This window comes from Pipra filicauda, unplaced genomic scaffold (genome assembly GCF_003945595.2).
Source record: "Pipra filicauda isolate LSUMZ 115617 unplaced genomic scaffold, ASM394559v2 scaffold157_size4220110_pilon, whole genome shotgun sequence".
Lineage (NCBI taxonomy): Eukaryota > Metazoa > Chordata > Aves > Passeriformes > Pipridae > Pipra > Pipra filicauda.
The window spans coordinates 4070766-4095509 of NW_024104073.1; the positions used below are offsets into that span (position 1 = coordinate 4070766).

Here is a 24744-nt window from a genome sequence, read left to right on the forward strand (position 1 = left end):
AAAAAAAGCAACTAATAGGATAATAAATCCCAACGTTTTTCTCTAAACAAGAGCTGTTTTAGTTAAACTAGTATTCACTTCATTTATAACAGCTCCCTACAGTTCTTTAGGCTATTGTATTTAATAAAAATCTCTGGACTCATCCATCATTATGCACACTTTACTGATTTCACTTTAAACATTGCTGACTAAAACTTCCATTTATCAAGCCTGTTTTGCCTAGCAGTTGTGGGCTAATTTATTTTCACTTTGAAATATTTGGTATCTTTTCATTGCAGTGAACACAGTGTTTGTCAGAGATTCACACTGAGGGGAATGATCCCTGGTGAAATCAGTGTGTCCGTCCACCACACATGAGCACAAGCTGCCATCTCCTAGGAACCACCAAAGGTGAAGGAGGAAGCCTGGGTGGGAACTGTGCTGAAGGACAGATAATGATACTTTGAGCTATACCGTGGTGAAGCAGAGATAACAGAGGCAGGGTATGGCCCCCAGGGGACACTGGAATGCACAGGGAGAGAGGGGGGAGTCTCAAATCTGGCATTCAAGTGTTGTAAGGAAGAAAACCAAGCACGGGTAGGTATCAGAGGTTTGTATTAAATTTTGAACTTTGCCAGTCACATAAAAACAGGAATTCGAAATGCAAAAGTATAAGCCAGACTTAGCTAGCCAGGCCAGCAAAGAGTAAGGAGATGTTTTGCTGAGCTAAGAGATATATTTTGAGCTCCTTCTAGCTTGAAAGATGCTGTTTCACCCATATGTGTATGTTGGGTCATTCTCCACCTTTGTCTCCACACTATGGTTTCTGCAGCACCTGAAAACATAAACTTCAGTGAGAAAATGTGAGAAAGGAAGAAACCTCAGAAAACTTCCTCCGGGTTTGTTTCATCAAAAGAACGTGGGCCAGAAAAACACGAGTGAGCAGAGCCCTGCCTTTCCTTCTTCCCAACACCCTGAGGAGAAAGTAAATGATGACCAAAACCACAGTTATACTGGAGTGGATGTAGGAGCAGGAATGTGACTTAGGCTGTACTACTGCAACAGAGTAAGGGATTAGCTTGCTTTTCTCCAGTATACTGAAGTGGTTGTGATGTACATCTTCAGCCCTTACAAGTAAAACAGTGTCTTGTTGTGTAACCTTTGCAAGTCGTGCACTGCTGGCTGAAAAGCTTCACTAATTTCATTTGACCCAGCATCGTAAAGAAAGGTCTCATTTTGTATAAGGTCGGCATTGACTGGTTTATAATTCTACATTACCCTGAAATTATTACTTCTCATAGTTTTTTCTCATACACATTTGAATTAAGTTGACTAAATCGTTTAAAACATCTTCTGAAAAACACAGGATGGTTACATATGAGAGGAAACCAGCTCAGCATTAATCAGGCTCTGCATCTCTGCTCTGTGGTTGTGTTGCTGCATTTGATGAGGAGGAGGGAGATTTGCCAGAAATCCTTTGTTAAAACCAGTAATTCTTAACAACAGCAGCAGCCACTTATCAGAATTCAGATGTACCACATTCCTCCAGAAGCTTGTTTTTCCTTTATTTTCTTTCATAAATTTCTAAGCTGACACTTGCAGGCACACCGAATGTCAAAAAGTAGTTATGAATATCCTACAAATCCCAAAAAAACCCTGGCCAGTCTTGTCGGGCTGATGTTTTCTTCTGGCTGTTGGAGTGGGGATTCCTCTGCACTACCCTTGGCTCTGAAAGTTACCCCCATCAAGGTCTCGGGCATTTAACTAGATCTTGATGTTTATCCATCCATGCAGCAACAACACAAGCATAACCCTCAGACCTGTCCTGCAGATCAGTGATATAGAGTTTGGAAAACACATCAGAGGCGGAAGGTACTCTGCACAGCTCAGGTATTACTGGGAGCCCTTCTTCACCATCATCACTTCAATAAAGCCATGACAGCAGAGAACCTGGACCCAAATATCAGCTATTTTGCAGAATTCTAATTTTACCTGTCCTTGCTGCAAGTCTGAGGACAGAGACATCTTTTCTGACACAGCATAAGAGAGGTGAAGAGAAGAAGAGAATAATACAATCATAAAATAGTTTGGGTTGGAAGAGACCTTTAAGATCATTCAGTCCAATGCCCCTGCAGTGAGCAATGACACCTAACAACCAGACTAGGATGCTCAGAGCCACATCCAGCCTGACCTTGAATGTTTCCACTTCAGCTGGGCTGTCAGTCATGTCACCACAAGAGGGGCAATGTGGAGAAAAGTCATTCTCCTTGCTCCAGTGATTTAGAATTTTAGGTATTTTTCCATGGCTCATGACTGGTTTCTGATGCATGGATGAAACAGGTAAACAAACAGGCCAACAGATGTCTGCCTTCAAAGGATGTTGCCCAACACAGTTATTTTTCCCACCTAGTATTTTTGCTGGGAAGTCTTCTCCATAGAGGAAGGAAGGCACATAGCAATTGCTGGATTTGAACAATCCAGCGGTTTGTTATGCAGGTTGTTACCCAGCCTCTGGTTAGTGGGTTCTCATAGACAGATGAATAGGACTGCAATCAGTGAGTATGGGAAAAAAATTCTATTCCAAGGAAAAGAATCCTTTCCCCTTCTCAACAACCAGATTATGCAGAGAAATGTGAAGCCCTATATTTCTAGCACAGGAGTAAATCCTGTATTAAGCACCTGGGGTTATGCCATGTATTCGTATCAGTGTGTAATCTTTAATTTTTTTTTCAAATTTCACAAATTTTGGGGCAGCAAGACCCAAAGGTTAAAGAAGCATATAATTAAAAAGCAAACATTTAGTTGGCTTGGCTTTCAATATAATACAGCAGCACACAACTATTGGTTTAACTTTTGGCAAGTTTGATGGATAATCCTTTTCTGTTTTGCTCAGCGACAAAAAAGGTAAATAGGGGTTGCCTTTTTAGCAGGTCCCATTTTAGTCTGTCTCCTTTTTTTTTTTTTTTTTAATAACCAAACAGCCACAAACCCTTAAAATCTGTCTATTCCTTTCATTTCTGCTATTCCTTTCAACTACATCAGGCATCAGGCAGAAGAAGGGGTGACCAGAAGTGAACATGAAATCCTTCACTCTTGGTTCAATCATGTTTTAATACTTCATCATTATTTTCCATTGCCCTCCTTCTATATCCCAATTTTTTTTTGACTGCCCACCTCTTCTGCCTGCTAAGGTGTACATTGGGCTGTCCACAATGGTGCTAGGATTTTATTAAGGGAGTTTTGGTGGTTGCACTTGATTTAGGAGCTTGTTGTGGGCCTGAAAAGTTTAAGGTGTTTGCCTCCAATGTGTTACTCTGCTTCTATCTGCCTTGAGTTTCATCTCCCACTGAATTGACCAATGACTGAGCATTGCAGGTTCTCCCCAGATATCAGCCAACCAACATATAACAGCGTCAGCTGCCAAGTTTACCCTTTCACATTTCCCTTTTTCCCAGGGCATTGATGAATCTGAAAAAATTGTATCAACCTGGTTTGGAAAAGTAGTTAAATACATGCTTGTTTGCTCTGTTCAGAGGGATGCTCAAATGCATGTCTGGTCCTGGGCCAATTCATACAGTGTGACTTAAGCATGTGCTCAAAAAGAAGCACGTGTTTAAATGTTCTGCTGAACAGAAATGGGATGGGTCTCAATAGCACGAACCCTTTTTGTTGTCCATCTTTCCAACGTTAAAAACGCAGCACTTCTCTTTGTTTAATTACTTCATATGCACTTCCATAGAAGTACCTCTGTTTTAATAATATAGTTGATAAATTTCCATAACAGCATCTTGAACGGGAAGTTTTCAACAATCTTTTCAAAGGAGATCTCATCTAATCTTTACTTTTTTTCTAATCTTTTACTTCTAATCTTCATTTTGACAGTGAGGCCAAAGAAATACATAGCATTCAAAGAGCTGAGCACATATGAAGCCACAAGAAAGAACCATAAACAACTGAGAACAGAAAAGGTTGTTAATGAAACCACTCATATTTATGCTTTCTAAAGATGGTGTTTTATCCTGGTTTCTAATGAATTAATTATTTGATACTGGTTTTTAAGCTCAAAAAAGCAGTACACCATTTTGGAATAATTCTGTGCATGCCAGGATGTCTTCAGATTTGCCAGAGCTGACTCAGCTGATACCTCACAGTCCTTTCTAAAGTAAAATAACCAAGGAGATAGGAAAACTACCTCTTCAAGAGGGCTCTTTCTATGGGGCTTTAGATTTTATAGAGCCCCACAATAGCTGAACTCCAATTTCTGTTTAATCCTTTGCCAACCAATGGACTTATTATTAAGAAACTCATTGATTTTTATTACCTTCTCCCAGCATATCTATGTGCTTGGAGAGTTGTTATTTCTGAAAAGACATCAGCATAAAGACAATGCTGTTGAGCGTCTTCTCACAAGAACGTCTGACTCTGTGGTTCCTATGCACACAAACGCTCCTAGTTATGCTGGTATCATCCAGGTCCTGCCTAAGGTTGATGGCTCATGTAAGTCTTCTCCGTTACGCTGGTATTGTCTTGCTTTCACCCTGTGATACAATGACAGCAATGAAAGAAAATACTTGCATACTTTAGCTAAATTCAAAAGGCAGGCTTATATGAGCCTTTTGGTCAAGCCTGGGGGAGCTCGAGCTGGAGCTGTTTATTGTGTGTGTGACTTGGATAGTTACAGATTTGTGACTACAAAATAGAAATAGTGATGTTTGTATATCGATTTTGTATGGGGGAATTCCTCCCAAAAGCCAAAAGGTCGTATTGAGAGAAGTTGCTCAGAAAAGAGGGATTTCTACATCTGGCAATATTGGATTTCATGTCTGTAAAGCAAAAACGAAATTATGCACATAACAAAACATAAACACGTTGTAAAATGCATTCAGCCCAGATTCCAAACACATTGAACACTGCATGATTTAATGATGGATAAACTCAGAAAAATATCCCAGTGGGGGGAACTACGGACTCCAAAATGACAGCTGCTATCATTTCAAAACAAGTAATTGTTTATAAATGAATATTTTTCATGATAAATTATTGAATTACATGAAAATCAGATGACTGCCTGCTGCCAAATTTGTTTTCAGTTTCACAAGACAGAATGGAATGTGCTGCAGACAGTGAGTGAAATTAAAAGCTGCTGGTCTTTTCCCACGAAGGGTTGATATTTTCCCTTAGACATTCCTCGTATCTCATAAACCTGCTAAATAGTGGTTCTGGGGAATGGGTATCTAGCTAGATATCCAAAATATTTTAGATATATAGAATTTCTGAGAATCTCTGCCTAATCTGAGCCAGTTGTAGTATAAGTTGCTATTTCATATTCATTTTATGTTGATTTCTTGATCAAACCCACAGAGCCCCAGTATCTATGAGAACATCTAGCTCTTGTAGGGAAACTACTAAGACTTTTTTTTTTAGTTCTCCTTTTTATTCTCTATAGTTTGAATTTGAATCATTTGAAAATACACTTTTCTTCATATGTTTTTGTCTTATTTAAGTTGGCAAGTCTTTGCTTTCCCCCATCTTTTGAACAGAGTGAAAATAACCTGAAGTGGTTGCTTCATCTGAATTGTATCTTGAAGTCCTCAATAGAGTGAAGCTTCCAGCACAGATAGTCTGAGTTTTTTGGAAGCAAGGCAATCAAAACTGCAGAGTCCAGATAATCATTAAGAGCATTTTTAATCTGCAAAGTCCTTCCCTCAGTCAGCTGCTCCATTCACAGGGATGAGTTAACACTGGTGGCATGAATCTCTGCTGGGAGCAAAATGTCACATGTAATCTATCATGTACCAGAGAGCCACTGGGGCAGCTGAGCTAAGTCCTGTAATTGCAGCCTTGGCATCAGATATGAATCTTATAAGACAACACAGCTGTAACACATTTCTTTACACTGCCTCACATAGCTTCCTGACTGCTGCAGCATCTGCATCTTCATTGCATCCTGCTGTCAGGTAAGCCTAAGTGAAACAAAGCCATGAGCTTCTCTGCTTCCCCAGCAGAGAAACATAATTGGTCTCCATCCCAGACTGGGCAACTTCAGGGGTAAGGCTATAATAAGAAAGTGTGCAAACATAATTTCCCTGTTAAAACCTTTCAGTTGTTCTCAGACTGTGGCTCAGAGAGCACCTAAATTGTAAATTGTACCTTTGTGGTCAAAAATCTTATTCTTATATTCTTAAAATTTGTGTATCATATGTCTTTCAAAGATTGACTTGTTTGTCTGTGCCATTTGCCAGAAAAATGACTGCCAAATTTAATTAAATTAAGTCAGTTTTAAGAAAAAAAACTTATTTTTTGTTTCTCCATTCTGACCTTGGCCTTCATATCCTCCCATACACTAAAGTTCACTTCCCTCTACTCTATTTGAAAATGGTCTAAATCACTAAGGTACTGCTGCAGACAACCTGATGAAGAATGGAAAACCAGGTCAAGTAGTAATGGGAAATAAATGGAAAGTCCACAAGCTTATTATAAGGAGATCAAAAATCCCCATCCTGACATTAGACTGGTTGTCACAGAAGCAAAAATCAAATGCATTAGAAGATTTCAGTGTACACAAGGCTGGATACAGATTTCCTCTGTCTCTAAAGGTCAAAAGCTGAGCTCTTTTAGGCACTTCTCTACCCCTCCTTTTCCCCCTTTTTCTTCTATTTCGCTCCTTTTTTTTCTACATTAAATTGCACTGAAGATCACTTTCTAAAGCATGGTCATGCTGTGAATAAATTCTGATATTATTATGCGATACAAATCTCTTCACAATTCAAGCATTCACCACTTAAATAGCTTTTCCTAGGCAAAAGCTTGTATGCGATGACCCTGCCTGTCAGTTGCTTCTAGATATGGCATTCATCTTCTTTTGATGTTTTTTGTCAGAGCCATTTGAACACACGACCTTGTTGTGAGCTTCAGATTTAGGCAAACTCACCTACTTTTGTCAGTAATGGTGGTGGGCCCCAAGCAAACAGACTCCTGCCAGACTGTGCAGCCCTGCAGTACAGGGCTGGATAAAGAGGGTTTAGTTTCTCCATTGGTATGGGAACTGAAGGACAGAAGTGGATTGAGGCTTTTAGTCATTCTGATATACAGATAAGACCCTCACAAAACCTAGTCAAGGTCATCCACCTTGTGTTATAGAGAAAAACAAAGCATCTTCAGATCCAGGGATAATCAGTCCCAAGGATAACATTAAAGCAAGTGATGACTAGCAGAAACTCCTGTTATTAAACTGTAGTGGATCAAGAGCTACAGAAGTTGTACATTTGGCATTCAGATTCTCTCACCTTTCCATGACTAGGCACGGTTCAGTCAAACCAGGTTGTGGAATGTTAGGTTGTGGTTCATCAATAGTAATGGACCAGGAATTATGACATGTTTTATGTTATCATTCATTTAAAACAGATAGTTTAGATTTCAGCCACAAGCTAAAGTTTATATATATTATATTTATTACAAACAAAAGCGACCACTTAAGAGCTATTATTTTAAATCTAAATGACGCTGTGTTTAGTATCAATTTCTTCCGGCTCTGCAACGTGCAGCCTGTGGACTCTGTCATCTTTCCCTGGAGTTCTGCTGGATACAAAGTGACAACTTCTCACAAGTTATCAGAAAAAAAGAGAAAATGTGGAGCCCTGCTCCAATGAGCTGTTTCACATTAAAAGAATTTACAATGAGCATCTGACAGAAGAAAAGCGATGGAGCTTGAGAGAGGAATATCAGGCAGTAAATCTCTTGCTATTATCCATGTTGATGAGATGGGGTGGGGAGGACAGTATTTAAAGAGAAAACACAGAAGGAAACCCAATGAATTGGTGAGTGAGCCCCTCATTTACCAAAATTAAATGGTACTTCTGAAAATCTTGCCAATGCAATTTGGTAGACAATATTGGGCCTAGAGATACAGCCTGTGCAGGGAGCAGTAGACGGCTGTGCAGAGCAAAGGGACTGTGGGTCCTTCCCTGCTCCCACCACCATCCATGGCCAATCTCCATGTCAGTCCATGCAGCTAGAGCTGCTGCTTCTCCAGTTGTTCCCATGGCTAAGCACATGCAAGTGCAGAGGATACCAAAGCATCATGTCCCCACACGCAGGCAGGGAACCATGTTTGGAGCCCTGGCACAGCTCCACAGCTGGGGCCACCACCAGCAAAGGTGTGAAATGGGACATCATGCCCCCTTCTGTCCTCTCACTGCTATCTGCCTTTCTCATAACAGAAGACCTGACTAAAAGCTTTCTGCTTACCTGCTCTTTTTCCCTCCTTGATAAAATCCAGACAGCCTGCCCTCCACAGCTGAAATAAGGGCCGTAGGTGCTAACTGGAGATGAATGGGTTACCTAGCTCCACCTCACAAATGCCTGACCAGTGAAACCAAAACCTGCCATTCTGAATTATTTTTGGTTTAATGACTTCTTTGAATGAAGGCAGAAGTGGGTTGTCCCTGCCAGTATGATAGAACTGTTGTGCTAGGCAAGTCTGAGCAGTTCTTGCCCCCTCAGTGTTCACGACATAAAGTGTAGATGAACTGCAATACAATAGGTCTCAGGACACTGCTTCAAGTGGAAATAAAGCAAGCAATTTAGAGAGTTTTCAGGTGCTTCACATTTTCATTTTCGGCTTTCTACACAAATAAAAAGGCTTAAACTATTATTCAGTCTCCACTTGAAGTATAATTTTGACATTTGGAAATCTGATTTTGTGATCAGAAACACATGTAGAATAGCATTTAGAAGTCAGCAAAGACTCCAAGCATGATTTTATTGGGAGCTTGGGTATGCCCTTCAGAGTAATTGGGATGTGGAATGTGGAAGTAGTTTTTACAGGAAAATAGGGATAAGGCCTCCTGTAGCCAGCCTCAGGCAATGGAGAGAGTAAAATATCAAGAAGAATTCACATTCAACTTGATAATAAGGTTTCCTAGCACGTTAATTAAATGAAATCTCACGTCCTCAGCCCTGTAGTTTTAAACATTTTAAGACGTTAATGTTGCACAATAGAAGCATAATTTCCCCTCCCTCCAGATGCCTATACTAATTTGATTTTCCTAACTGTTAGCTTTAAACTTTCTATGAACATGAAAACCTATCCTTTTAGCAATGTTGTTGCATTTTTCCCCTTCATACTTCCTTAACATTCACTTTGGGTACTAATTGGCAACAGTGGGTTTTAAAAATAAATTCTTAAAATGGGACAGCTTTGCTGTTTATCCTGTGCTGAGGCACTGTTTTCTGTGGTTTAAATTTGAAAGAAAACAGTGGGAAAATGGCATCCATTTGGTCTTGAGGGTCTAAGCCTTCACAGATAGCATGGAGGAGATTTAGGGAGTGAGGTAAAGCCAGAGGAAACCTCATAAATTACATCCCATCTTTCTGCTCTTTAAAGTATTGACTTAACTGGGAACAAGTTGCTAAAATTCCTTTGGGAATTGCAAGACTTGCACCTCCTTTGAGCCCTGTGCAGCGACTCGGGGTGGACTGAGAAACTGCGACCGACCAAAGGCAATTGGGTGTGTGGGCTGCGGGGTGCAGATATGTGTATCTGCTGGCAAAACGCCTCTTAGAAATGGGAGGATTGGAGCTGTGCTGTGGTTGTGTATATACTGAGAGAAAGCTCTGCAGCTGGTGGGGAAGGCACAAAGATCCCCTGCACTCAGTTATTTTACTCAGGCATCTCTCCAGGACACGGACAGGGAGAATATCCTGAAGACCATTGCCCACAGGTCTGGGGAGCATTTCAAAGCCAGAAGCTGAAAAATCCTGCCACCAATTTATTGCCAGGAAAAGCTTTTACACATTGGAGACAGAGGAAAACCTTTCACTGGCAAAACCCAAACCTTTTTTAGTTAAAAGTTAAATTTAAAAATACAATTTAAAGACTATAAGCATAGATACTCTTCTCCCTTGACTGGTCCAGAGTGCCTTGGTTCTCTCAAACCATGACAAGGAACAATGCTAGTGACAGACAGGACAGCATCCCCAGACTGGGCTTCGTTGGGATAGAGTTGATTTTCTTCAAAATAGCTTGTGTGGGACTATGTTTTGGATTTGTGAATGAAATCAGTGCTGATAATACAGGTATGCATTAGTTATTGCTGAACAGTGCTTGTACAGCCTCAAGATGTTTCTTACATCTCACACTGCCCTGCCAGAGAGTAGGCTGGGGGTCCATAAGAAGCTGGGAGGGGAGCCGGCTGGGACAGCTGACCCCAGCTGACCGAAGAGACATCCCAGAAACTATGATGACATATTTGGTAATAAGACCGGGACGGTGGAAGTTGGTGGGGGATGCTGTTGCTCAAGGGCTGGCGGAGCATCGTTCTGTTGGCGGTGAGAAATAGCTTTCACTTGTTTTTCGTGAGCTTGAAATTTATTTGCTTTTTCTTTTTTCTTTGTTATATTTCCCTCCATTTTTTTAAAATTATTAAGCTGTCTATATCTCAATTATTTTTCTCACTTTTATCCTTCTCCCCCTTATCCCACTGGGGGGGTAGTGAGTAAGCAGCTGTGTGGTGTTTAGCTGCCTACCAGGGTTAAACCCCAACCATCCCCAAATTAAAATTATATCAATTAAAGAAGCCAGACATTTGATTTTGACCCATGCTGTTTAGTTCCCTGCATTCTCCGTAGTGAAATTTTGGCTTATGCTACCCAGTTTTAGTGAGAAAGCATTTTTCTTACGGATCTGAGCCATTCCATGTGGCTGGCCTCAGAAGCAAAACCAGATCCTCAAACCATACTATTCATTTCTGTAGTTTTAGCTACAGATTCAGTCCCATATTAATTCCCACCCCAGAGTAGTGGGATCTCAAAAACTTCATTGTGACCTCCAGCCTGTGAATGCTTCTGGAGCTCACTGTTCCCTTAGGTCTCCAAGGACCTGAGAAAAGAAACACTCAACAACTGATATCAAGGGTTCATCTCTCCTCCTAATTCTTTCTATACTTCGTGCAGACAACCTGACTAAAGTTTCCCTTTGAGTGTTGCACATGGCCTAACATGAAGTAAACTCTACACTGAACCATCTGTCCATAGCTCTCAATGGTTCTTGAGCAGACTCAAGACCTGAAGTGCTCATGGTCTGGCACCGAGTTGTCATGGGACAAAAGTATTTTATCTATATTTCTCTCCTAAATTTGTAATCTTAATTATAAGAAGAGCCCTGTTTGCGTCATTTATGAGCCATCCCATACTGGAAGAAATACATCAGAATTTTCATGGGGGAATTCTTAGAAGCTTTTCAGGCATGTTTTAAATGAGATGTGGACATATTTTACTTCCGAATTTATTTCTTCATATAGACAAGATAGTTACAAGGGAGATCCTGTTCTTCTTCTGCTGAAGTCAGGGCTAAAATCCTCTGCAATACAGAAGGATGCAGGTTTGATTCATGCTTTATTTGGAAAGGCTGTGAAAGCAAGGCAGTGAAGTGGTCTGTCTCATTATAGAATCAGGTCAGTAGAAAAACCCTGACTCATTCCCTTGGGTTTCAAAATTTTTCAGTCACCTCCTGAAATGGTTTTAGACTTTAACAGCCAGTCTGAAATCCTATGGGCTCAGATGGATAATTTTTTCCCAGCCCAAGCAAACTCTTCAAAGAGAGCTCAGCAGCAAGAGATCACACTTACAGCATTCAAAAGGGTACTGAGTTCGGGTGTGAGGTACGGAAAATCAGATTTCTGAGAGATGTGTTAGGAAAATAAATTATAATGGGAAAATTCAATTAATGATAGTACTGTCATCAGAGGGTTTGGAGAACTTTTAAAATAATACTCAGTACTACAGGCATAACTTATTAGCATTTTTAAACCCATAAATCTGACTGGTCTCAGTGCAAGGATGAAGGAAATTCCTTCCACTGTGGTGGCAAATATTTCATTAAATGGATTGAGTAAGCCAAAGACAATCAACAGTTGGATCTGGTGAGAGATGTATTGGGCAGCAAGAAGTGCTTCTGAAGGAGTATTAACAGTAAAAGAAGACTAGGGAAAAGGTAGCCTCAGTGCTGAATGGTGCAGGGGACCTGGTGACACCAAACAAGGAGAAAGCTGGAGTGCTCAATGGTTTCTTCACCCTAGTCTTTACAGGTAAGAGCACTCTCTTCAGGAATCTCATGTTCTCAAGACCAGTGTGAAAATCTGGAGCAAGGAAGACTTGCTGTCAGTGAAGGACAATCAAGTTAAGGAATGCTTTAAAAAACTGAACGTACACAGATCCATGGGACCTGATGGATGCATCTGTGACAGGTGAGAGAGCTGGCTGAGTCTTTCAGAGGCCGTTCTTGATTCTCTTTGAAAGGCCATGGCATACATTTCTGCAGAACAAAAGAGGCCAAATATCACTCCCATGTTGAAGAAAGGCAAGAAGGAGGATCCGGGGAATCACAGGTCAGTCATCTGCACCTCACTCACTGGGACAGTGATGGAGCAATTAATCCTGGAAACCATGTCCAAACACATAAAGGATAAGAAGATGGTTTGGAGTCATCAACATAGATTTACAAAGAGTAAATCCTGCCTGACTGAACCAATAGCTTCTTATGAGATGAGTGGCTTGGTGTCTGAGAGGATGGCAACAATTGTCATCAACACTGTCTCTTGTAACATCCCTATAGACAAATGGATGAAGTATGAGCTAGACAGATGGTGGTGACTGAAAATTGGCTGAACTGTTGAGCTCAGAGGGCTGTGGTTAGCAGCATAAAGTCCAGCTGGAGTGCAGTCACTAGTGGTGTACCCCAGGATGGATCTGGGTCGTATGCTGTTAAATATTTTCGTTAATGACCTGGGTGATGAGGCAGAGTGCACGCACAGAAACTTTTTAGAAGATACAAAACTGGTAGGAGTGGTTGATAAACTAAAGCGTTGTTCTGGGGGTATTCATGGGGTATGGACAGGCAGGAGAATTGAGCCAACAGGCATCTCATAGGCTTCAAGAAGGCGTAAAGTCCTGCCCCAAAGGAGGAATAACCCCTCATGCAACAGAATATGTTGGAGGTCAACCCACTGGAAAGCAGCTTTGCATAAAAGGCCCTGAGAGTCTGGATGGACAGCAAGTTGACCATGAGCCAGCAATGCAACCTTGTGACAAAAAAACAAAAAGAAAAAAGCCAACAGCCTCCTGTGTCATTAGAAAGAATGTTGCCAACAGGTCGAAGCAGCTGATTCATCCCATCTGCTCAGCACTGGTGAGACACATCTAGATGTTGTGCCCGCATCTGGACTCCCCAGTACAAGAGAGACATGGACATATGGGATCAAATTCACCAAAGGTGTTTAAGGAACTGGTTCATTTGTCATATGAACGGCTGAGAGAGTTGTGACTGTTTACCCTGGAGAAGACAAAGCTCAGGTGTAATCTCATAAAGCTGACAGGAGACAACTGAGTTCTTCTACGCCGCTTAAGTTTGCTCATCTGGCAGTACATTGCATCATTTGGAACAAGCCCTATATCATGGCTAGTCTTTCTCTACTGGGGGAGTCCAGTAGAGTATCTTCTAGTATCCAGAAGTGTATCTTCTCTGTAAGTGCTTCTGGATATATGTATATTGAGGCACTAAGCCAAAGAATACAGCACACAATATGATAATGCAGAATATAGAAAACAGTTGTTGGTTACCATTTGTGGTTTTGGTCTCCTCATTTTAGAAGAATGCTAAAAGCAAACTTCATCAGTTATATCCAACTGTATTATTCCTCATGACAGTATAAAACAGTGAGATAGTTTCACAAACTAGACTAAGAATCATAATTTATATTGCTGCATAGAATTGCTAAAATTGTATAGAAATCTGTATTGTGGATTATAAGTTAAACATTAACTTATGTTAATTAACTTAGGGGGTTTTTTACAAAAAACTCCAAGCTATTTTTTTTCCACTCTGTCAGATTAAACTACTGGGCAAGTTGTTGCGTGAAAAAATATATTTTCTTCCTCTAAAAATGTAACATTAAACGCTGTGTTATTGGTATAAAATACAAGTAGGTCAGACAGAAAAAGATTACTATTCTGACAACAGTGTGCACAAGAGTATCATTGTACATTCAATTTCGGTGTGTAATAAGCTATAGTGATAATACGGTAATTTGTAATGGACATGAACTGAAACATGGGAAATTCCATTTAAATGTAAGACAGGCATTTCCTTGCCATAAGGGTGTTTGAACACTAGCACAGGTTGTCCAGAGAATTTATGGAGTCTGTCCTTGGAGATATTTAAAACAAAGGTGGACACAGCCCTGAGCAACTGTTGCTACTGCTGTAGCAGACCCTGCTTTGAGCACAGGGTTGGATTGAATAACCTGCAAAGGTTCCTTTCAACCTCAGCTATTCTGTGATTCTGTGAAATGTTGTGATTAGACTACAGCAATGTCTGGAGGAAGAAGAAGTTGCCTGCAGACCTTTGTGCTCCAGCCACCAAGAGCCAGCAGTGAGCCAAGAGTGTTTCTTTGAAACTCAGTAACTTCAAAGAGTTTCTGAACCACTGTGGCTGGAAGTGCCAAGATGAGATCCAGGCACACATGCTGCCTTGGCTTCAGCAGAAAGGAACATGGAACACAGTGCAAAGGTGAACCATGGCTTGACCCAGGAGGTGATCACCTCAAGTAATGAAAGGACCAGATCACTGGGGATATGTAGCAGAGTGCAGGTGCACCTACAGAGTCCCATTGAATCCCATTGCACCAAAGGTCCCTTCTGGACTGCCACAATTCAGCATGGCCTTACTAGGCTTGGGGTGAGAAAAGAAGATCAGAGTGAGAACGGTGCATTCCTAGAAGCTTTCAACTGCCTCAGACTGGATAAAGCCCTGAGCAACCTGGCCTGACCTGAGCTGACCCTGCTTTGAGCAAAATGTTTGTCTAGAGATGTCCTGAGGTCCCTTCCAGCCTGTTACCCTGGGGTCGTATAAGCAAGTCCCACTCACCTTTCCCAGAGATGCTGGATGAATTTCAGAGCTGCCCAGTTCTGAGAAGCAGTGTCCTCAACTGATCCCCTGAGAAGTCAGCAGCGTGTTCAAGCCATGACACTGGCACTCAACTCTCAGATTTTCCTCTGGGCTTTGGAGTATTCTGGCAGGCAGGGACAGTTACCCTGTGGGGAGCCAGACTGAAGGTCCAAGCACTGATTTTTAGGGGAACTGTTCATATCAAAGTGCTAATTACTCGCTGGATTCTTATTGCTAACCAAAGGGTGGGTGTGCATATAAACCCCCACCTCAGGTCTGAGCATGGTGTTGCCCAGCAGGGTACAACCCAAAGAATGTTTCACTAAGGTGGTTGTCTCCTGCTGGCTTCTCTGGGCCTGCAAAATGAGTCCTGCTGACCTGATATTACTCACAAAGCCTGATTATTTTTGTCTGGGAAAGTGACTTCCATTGTCTCAGCTTATTTATTTATATCTGCCAAATGAGCATTTCACTTTCAGTTCTGGTCAGAAGTCAGAAAAGAAGCATCTTAGCTTTTCCCATCAAAAATCTTGGACTGCATTCCCTGATGGATGACAACACACACCTTTCTAAATATTTATCCATTTTAAATTAGTTAAATTAATATTATTATGTGAATATTTCTCAACCCACTGCCTGCTCCATTCTTTTACACAAGCAAACAGTGCTATATGTTCAGATCAAACCTTAATAAAAGCTTATATTGATATTATCACCACCCTTTGTCCTAGGACTCCACCAGGAGCCAGAGCTTATGTGTTTTTTCCTCAAAGTTCTTCCTTAAAACTTCAAGAGTTTTGTGTGAACAAAATCAAGTCCTAAAGATTCTGAAGTAAGAAGTTTCATTTCCACATGGCCGTGTGTGTCTGTAATAAGACCTTTCAAAATTGGTTTGAGATACCGGACAAAATGTTCCTCACTAATAGCTGGTCTTACACAGCAGAGGTTTCTTTTGAAGTACCAAACATGGATACATGATCCTATTTAATGACAGCACTTTAAATTACAGGCTGGTTAATTCTATGTGAATTCTTCTCATCTGTTTCATATTTCTCATACACATTACTGTAAAACAAGCTGTAGCCATTTCTGTCAGTGAAACCACTGTCCTAACCTACCATTTTTCTTAGAATCTGATAATAATGGTTGACTTTAACTCAAGAGAAAAACCTACAGGCAAACATGTCACACATAGCACAGTTTGACTAAGAACAGATACATGCCACTGGTCATAAAGGGTAAACACTTAAGACATTTAACCCAGCTGAGCAGTACTAAATGGAAGGCAGTGGTCATCTGGCTTTTGAATCACCTAATTGACATGTCAGAAAATAAGCATTTTATTGACAGAAGGTGATTGCAGAGAAAAGTAATTTTTCATTTAAATAGCCAGATACTTCCCTTCTTCCTTCCCGTTGTATTTGCAGTGCCAGGAAACAGTTTGTTAAGAAAGCAAAACCAGTGCCCAGAACCTTTTTACTTTCTTTTGCCCATACAGTTACCTTCTGATAGTGATTTTCCTGACTGTAATCATCTGCAGAGGATTCCAGCATGGAATAGTTTCCAAATTATGTTTGCTCTCAACATTTCTAACTTTGGATGCCTTTTGAACTGTGTTAGGATTCAGCTATCCCTGAGAAAAAACTCAGATCTCATACCACCCAGTGGTAATTCTTGTGCAGCGAAGTCACCCAGTCTTACCTCAGTGTAAACCAGGAGTAATTCCACTGGAGTTGCCCTACCAGATTCTCTTTGGTACTAGTGGATGATGGGGAAAACAGAGTTTCACAGTAACCCTCTGATTCTTATCCCAGTCCCTAAAGCAGTTTCAGGAATATTCCAGTGCAGGGCTGTGAGTTTTTGTTTGGGCTGTATGCACCACAGTTTCCTTCCTCAGTTCTCAGCTCTCCTCAGCCATAGCAATACTCTTCTGCTGCTGTAGAAGGTGAAAGATAAAAACAGCTGAGGGCTGCTCTCAGCCCTGCCAGGGTATCCTGCAAGGACTGACTGCCAAGGCTGGGTACATGTGCCAACACTGTGCTGTCACAAACTCTTCCCCTGCCAAAAAGCCACTTGGCTTGATCTTTAGCCAGATTACCCTGAGGGCAGGCAAGGATGAGTGCAAAGGGACAAAAGCTGTCAGCATGGTTTTGTGGTTCTTGTCCCAAGACCCAGATCCACACCACATCGTCCCGGGCACATAGCCCTATATCTGCTCAAAGCAGATCCAGTGACCATTAGGGTTGCCTTTGTCCTTTGAGCAGATCTGATCCATGGGTTCAGAGCAGCTGACCCTGCTGTGATCTTCCACAGCACTGACTTCCCCATCACCAGGGTCTAGGGCTGCACTGTATCTTGTCAGGTCATCAGGCTTGCCAGATGTTGTCCCTGTTGCTCACCTCATCACCACAGGCTTCCCTGCAGACATACATGTCACAAAGGGTACCTCCACCTGTAGTGGTGACAAGCATCCCCTGGAGGAGAACTAGATCCAGGGTAAGCCAAACAATTTTTTATTGTCTCAGAAGCCTTCAGTGACTCTGCCCTGGGGGAGAGCACATGAACCTGCAGCTACCAGGACAAGGCATGAGAGTGATCTCAGGGAGAAACATCTCACATTTGCCCTCATGGAAGATAGCTGAGGATGCTGGGGCAGGGCAGCACTCTGCAGCCCAGGGAGCAAATACTGCCTGGCTGCAGCCCTCTGTGCAGCTCCTCTTCCCCACAACGGCACAGCTCCAGCTGTTTATAAGCCTTTTTTACAAGTTTTTACAAGGTTGAAGGCATAGAGATATAAGTTAATACAGCACCGTTCAGTGCTGTCAGCCTGGAGACTTGCTTGTTGTGGAGATAAAGCCCTGCTTCCTCATACTCTGAGACAAATTTTGCAGATCTTGAACTGCTAAGTTCTTTCCTGAGCAGTACAGTCTCTGCTGATAAGGAAAGGCAAACTATTTTAACCTTCATATCTAGTTATGGTGGCCCAACACAATACCTGTACTTTTGGAAGAAGCAATGAAGATCAGCTAAAATGCTTTGCCTCACCATACAGAAAACCCTTCATTTGTGTGCCGTCTAGACTGGGTTTGTGGCATTCATAACCTTTCTTGCCCTAGAAGCTGATAAGAGATCAAATTTTTTTGTTTAATTTTCCTATTTACACACAAAAAGAAGAAAATAATGGAAGCCTACTCATGTTTTTAAAGTCCTAATTCATCATTAAATTCTATGGGAAAATATTGGACCACATGCTTCGTTTTGAAGACGAAGAGGAGTTGTTAGAGCTATCACCATTCTCCCTGCTCCTTGCAAGGCCTGTTTTACAACGTGCTGACTCAGAAAGGCACTTAAATATGTGTTCAGCAGGAATCAAGTCAGACAGTAGCCACGCTGGCTTCAGCACAGCAACTTATTTTTAGTATCAGAGTATTGAGCATGAGTTTTATATTCAGAAGAAACATCCAATAATAGAAATGTCTGTTGTTTTTCTATTTCTTTCAAATTCATCTAGCAAAAGCAGAAATGTGATGAGTATCTGAGCCAATTTCTATTTTAAGACCCACTTGAGGTTTTTCAGCTAGAGAAAATAAGAGGTTCAAGCCAGTGACAAAAGGGTATGGACAAAGAAATCACTGCCAAGGTAAAACGTTAGAATATTAATTAGAGAAAAAGGTCTTTAAAATACCACCCTACTATTCATTACTAATATTCACTGTTATGAATACAACACAGTTCTGTTGGGTGATTTACTCAGAAAATATCTAGATGATCACACTGCCCTGGAGAGCTTTGACTTTACATGCTCTCAAGGTTTCCTCTGGAAGCAATATATTTTTGGAACTGGTTGAGGAGTTAGACCATTCATCCTCTTTCCACTCAACCATAATTCTTCTCAAAAATATGTTATATCCACTCATAAGGAGAAACTTAAACAACAGGTATGTTGGACTGTCACCACAGTTATCTGTGTCATGGAACAGGATCTCTCCTCGGGGCACTTCCTATGCAAATAGACATCTGAATGAGCCCGGGGGGCTATCACAAGAGCTCTCAGAACAAAGATAAGTTGATTATGTGTTCCAGATTTGAAACCCCCCAATGACATCACACCCCCACTTCCCAAGATCATTTGGCGTAACATCTGTGTGTAATGCTAGTGTGGTCTTGATAGTTACTGGAGCAAAATCTCAAGTAACATCTGTGGCCTCATTAAGAACCAGGCCTGTTTGCCTTTCTTTAAAAACTACTTTTGGCTTGTGTCACCCGCTGATTTGTGACTTGCGTCTGTACTTGCTCTGTTCCCAGTGATTTCAGCAAATTGAAAAGCCATCACTGAGCCCCGTAGATTCCTGTCCCGTCTCTGATTTCTTCTCACCTGAGCAAAACTAAAAAGAAATGCTTCCTGACCCAAATCCAAAAGTGTGTGATTTCTACAGTTGTTCTACAATATCCCTTCTTGCATTTCAGTCCTGCATGCAGCAGGGAAAAAATGCCTGGGCAGTGTTTTCCTGGAACTAATTATACCAAATTCAAAGAGGCATCTGGGGATCTAATTCCAACTGATTTCCCAGGATGTCTAAAGTTCTTTGTGAATGTAGGTCTCTCAAACTAAGGATGAAAATCTATTCTCATATTACTAGTCCTGGGAGAGATGTCCAGCAGGAACCATAGGTTTTCCTTGCTTATGAACTGGCAAGAAACAAGGCATCTCATTTGGATTCACTCATTGTTTTCAAATAAATCACAGTTTTCTCTAAAAGCTATCTCCCTTCAAAAAGTTCTTGTGTCCAAACACCCAAATGGCTCATCCTTACCTGGCCTCCTATAAAATATTTCCACTGCATTTTCAGGAGACAGACGTAGATGATTATAAGCCCATGTCATGGACTGTCCTCCCTCTTTCCACCTTTGCCCTCCCTACTACATGTGACACACACCTCTAGTTCTCTCCCCATTGTTATGTCCTACATACCAGCCAAACACAGAATATGAAAACCCAAGCTTGTATTAATTTTCCAGAGTCTTCTCTCTCTTCCCCTTCTCCATTTGAGGACTGTTGGAGCTTCAAGTGTGGTCCATGCTTGAGCGCCTGGGATAGAAATAAAGAAATGTTGATTTGGGACCTGAAGGGTGCCCAGCACCAGCTCCCTGAGTCTCACCAGATGAAACACAACTTAAACGTCTCTGCCTATGCAGGCTTCTGAAATACCAGAGTTAGAGTGAGTGACTTAAAAAAACATGAATTCAGCGTATAGCTAGGAAGAAGTTTGTATCTGATACTATATGGAATAGTAGGCTAGTGTGTTTGCACATGCCATACAGACACAGGTTTGGGCACAGATTCCTTATCTGAAGCATAATCATGCAGGGAGAGGAAAATATCTTTTATTCAAAGAATTGAAATAATCTAGAATCAGGCATATTTTCACTTACATTCATGTTCAGGCACTTCTATTATCAGTTGACCACTTTCTGGCAGTTTATTTTAGTCTCTCAAAATATTTAAAAGCACACCTCACACATCACTGTGCAGGGCCTTAGGCAGCCCTGCCCCAAACTCTCTGCAAGGCAAGTGAGGACGTTAGGTTCCCCAAAAATGGGATACAGGACTCAAGTGAGAGATGCAGCAGCAGTGGAGATGAGTCCATTCCGCACCAGGGCAGTGCATGAGGAAGGGGTACAATATCTGTGCTACAATAGTCAAGCAAACACTCTCTGTCTCTTTCTTCCTTTCCACTTTCCCCCAAGGAAATCTAAGCCTGTAACATGGGCCTGGCATGAAACCTGGGCCTGTTGATGTATAACACAGCCCTCTTGATAACTCACTGAAATCAAACAAGACAGTCATTTAGACACGTTAGAAATTACCTATCGTGTAAGCTGGGAAAACCTTTTAAAAACTACACACTTTGTGTCGTACATCCATATCATAGTTCACTGGTCAGAGCTCCCAAGGATGAACATCCTTGAAAATAAAGGAAGCTCTGCAAAACACTACATACATGACATTAGGAAAAAATGAAGTACTCTACTAAATGGATAGTCCACCTTCACTGTAGATTCAGATGAAATCTGTATCTGTAGGTTTGTATGAAATCTGGGAACCAATTGGCAGGCATGGTAGAAATATATTGGTATATTTAGTCTTGTTGGTGAAAAGAATCCACTAAAGATAGAACTCAATGTCAAAGATAAGATAAAATTATTTAGAAATAAGCTATTTCAAATCCCATTGTGAGGAACAACACCAGAAACACCGCATTATTGCTATTCCGATCCAGGTAATTGCAAATGAGCACTGGCAGTATATCAACAGCAGACTTCTCCCTTGTCTTATAGCTCAGTATTAGTTCAGAGTCTGAATAACATTTTTGGAGGGATTGGTGGGTTGTTAAACATGGAAAGAGAAGAGCTGGTCCAGCATGGAGCTTGCACTGGGACCCTCCCCAAGCAACACAGGAGTGGGTGTTTGTGTGACGGGCACCTGGCAGCTACAGTGAGGGCCTCTGAGAATGGATCAGTTTGAGGTTTGTTTTCACAAATAAATCCCAACATATTATTTTGATTTTCAACATGCCTGCCCTAAGCCCACCACATAAGGCTTTATATGCTTTGTTAGCTGGATGGCAGAAGCACAAACTGGGGAGGGCAGCATAGATTGACAAGATGCCAAATTCAGCAAAACCAGTAAGAGCTTTGTAATTTCTGCCTGAAGTCCCATTAGACAATTTTTTCCCACTTTTCATGGAGGTAGTACAGAATTCTCACTCTGTATATAAGTTATTAGCTCTACCAGTTTGGTGAGCGTGCGGGCAGAGAGATGCAGAACCAGCCAGTTTTTCATTTTTGACCAATTACTGACTAATTTCTAAAAATGTCCACTCAAGGCATGTAATAAGCACGTAGAAAGGAGTTCTTTCCAGGCCCGTGGAAATGTTTACTCTCTCTCTTCTGCCTAAAATAAAAATTATGGGGCAAGTTCCTGGCTGGTGAAGCTCAGTGTGACTCCTTTGAATTTTTTGGCATTTTTCCACTCTCTGCCAGCTGAGAACCTGGGCATCCTCAGCTTTTCAGCATAGCTGAGAAAGGAAGAGAAAGAACATGATTTGCAGGTATCAACTGCAAACATTTCTGCACTGTTCTCACTGAAAAGCAAGCTGCCTTAAAAAGATTAAGAACAGGCTGTTAATTGCAGCCTCAGCCTTCAAATAGGAATGTGTGACCACAAGAGCCCACACAGGAAAATTCAGTTCTGAATTCTGGGCCTGATAATGCAACTGATAAAGAAATACATCTGTAGTATATGGTTAATCTAATTAAAGTTTTAGGAAAAGAGATATCGGAATTATAAAACTCCTCTGAAATTTTCAGTTACAACATAGTCGCTTATAAACGTGGATTTACTTGTGTAGAAATTAAATAAATAAGTTTTTAGCATTTATGGTAATTAGATCTCAAACGGTTTAGACCTATACATTTCCAGAGATTAACAGAGTTCCTATTAAATAATATACTTCCTCAGCTCTGGAATAGATAAAAACTAAAATTCTATGGCTATGCAATACACAAAGATATAGACACAGGCAAGGGCACGTTTATCACTCATCATCTGCTTAAGACATATTATTTCACATATTATATAAACACTAGTATGCAAGAAAAATGCACAATGCTGCAAAGTTAATAAGTTAAGGGTTAAGAAATGCTAGAATTAAGGGCACCACTGTAGAGAAGAAAAATTACCCATCACCAAAAAAAAAAAAAATTCAGTATTTCAGGTATTCATCCCAGTCACTGGGCTTCTCTACAGGCTGAGAATTGTGGATTTTCATCAGCTTTCACCAAAGGTTTCTCTTGCCAGTCAGAGAACATGCAAAAGCAAAAGTGAAAGGTCTACAGAAATAGGTACTCTAGTGTGTAGGAGACACTTTACCATCATCATCCTTCCTGTCTCTTCAGTCTGGGTCTGCTCCAGCCCCTTCTTCACAACTACGTACCAGAATTAATTCTGTCCAGCTCCTCTTTCCCACTCTCCAACCTTTACATTCCTCAGTGCCTGTTTTGCACACCCTCCTGCAGCCCCTGAGGCATTAGCTAGGAGGCACTGAGAGCACAAGAGAGATGGTCTCTTGTTTTCCAAGCTATGCCTGAGGCACCAGGACCTGAAGAAGCAGTCTGGGGAAAAGCCCTACTCAGTCCCTCCTTGCTTAAGCTGAGTTATGCTCAGGGCAGGCAGAATATTTGGGATAAAAGCTGCCAAAATTTAGGCAAAACCTACACAGGTGTGGCAGACTGAATTTTTTCAGGGGCTCACAGCTTCATCAAATTTGACTACCTTTTCATGGGAACAGGAAATGGCATATTCTGAGCCCTTAAGTAATTTTAAGACACAAGGGCCAAACCCAATGGTGCTAGAATTCATCAGGAGAGTTTCTTTCTTACTCTCTTACTGATAAAAAAGTCCAGATCACTTAATTTGAATATTTTCCCAGCTAATTCAACATGGCATGGGAATTTCAGCCCGAATATTTAGGTTCATTTAAATTATGTATATAGAAGGCAAACTTATATGGGAAACTTCTAAGTGGAAATTGCACTTACCACCTTTTCCTAGAAAAGCCTGTAAAATGTCCCTCACTACTTCCAGGTGGAAAGAGAACTTAATAGAATTAGTGATCAACTATATTACATTTAGAAAGAAAATAAGAGATACCTGATAACAACTGATAATGCCACAAGATTGTAGGAGGTGCTCTAATCTGCATGAAGCAGGCACCTGGCCATGCTTGTGTGAGTATTCTTCAGTGATTCCATGCGCTGCATACAGCAGTCTTCAGCCGAGACCTAGGGCACTAGTTTCTCCTTCCCATCCAGGGGCTCAGCAGTTCTCCTCATCCAACAACACAAGTACCCACACCCAGCATGCCCCACACAGTCCCTACCTCTTCACACCACCCACCAAAGCAGGAGAGCTGCTGTCAATTAGAAGGTAAAATAGCTGAGAGTGAAAAAGGCGGTCTTGGTCAAAGCATCTCAGTGCAACAGTAGCAAATGTGGAAGAGACAGGTCTCCTCTCACTGAAACTGCAAGCACTATGGAACTCCTAGAGGATGTGGTGTGTTTAAAGAGATTAAACCTTGCCCTTTGGGCATGACCAGGCTATATGTATTTAAGTATGGTGTACCTTAGCAAAAAAAGAAAGCAGAAGAAAGAAGGACTTGGATTTTTCAGTCCAGGGGAACTTATCACAGTGCTCTCCGACTTTGTGCCTCAAGTATTGTAGCAACCTCAAGAAGGTACCATGGGAATGGGGCATTTATGCATGTGAAAGCAACCCTGGGACACATCACCAAGGATTTGGTTTGGATATTCAGCTAATGAACTTTGCTCTAGTGATGCACACTGAAATCAACGGGACAGTATCTGAATTATTGCAACAAGGAGATGAGATCTTGCTTCAGGGGTTATAGACTAATGGTGGTGATGAGATTGGTTTCCAAAGATCAAGAGAAGAGAGGTCATTACACTTCCCAAGTATAACAAGCAAACTTATCCACCATCAGCAATGGGGTGAGGGAGGTGTGACAGGGAAATGACAGGGACCAGTCATCTTGGAGGAGCCACCTCAGCGGAGATCCCAGCCTGAACAATGCGAAAAAGGCGAGAAGGGCTGGATCAGAAACAACAGCTGAAAACTGCAGGATTTAACTACTGGTTTCTGCAGGAAGGGGGAAGAGGATGGCTGTGGTTATGGTTTGATAGTCCTGTAACAGTCTGCCACTTTCTCAAATAACATGGAGTGAGTTCAGTCAAGCAGGAGC

The 24744-nt window shown here is 41.4% G+C and overlaps 1 long non-coding RNA gene across 2 annotated transcripts; it reads right to left on the reverse strand.

Moving 5' to 3' along the window:
• Positions 1 to 777: 777 nt before the first annotated feature.
• On the reverse strand, positions 778 to 16923 carry LOC120322811. 2 transcript variants are annotated; one of them, XR_005562736.1, is made up of 4 exons: positions 16625 to 16923; positions 14903 to 15069; positions 4301 to 4517; positions 778 to 814 (listed from the first exon to the last, which is right to left on the reverse strand). It is a non-coding gene; the product is annotated as an uncharacterized LOC120322811 (long non-coding RNA). The 2 variants fall into 2 exon arrangements; XR_005562737.1 differs by lacking the exons at positions 778 to 814; positions 4301 to 4517 and adding an exon at positions 12216 to 12292.
• Between the last annotated feature and the right edge of the window lie 7821 nt (positions 16924 to 24744).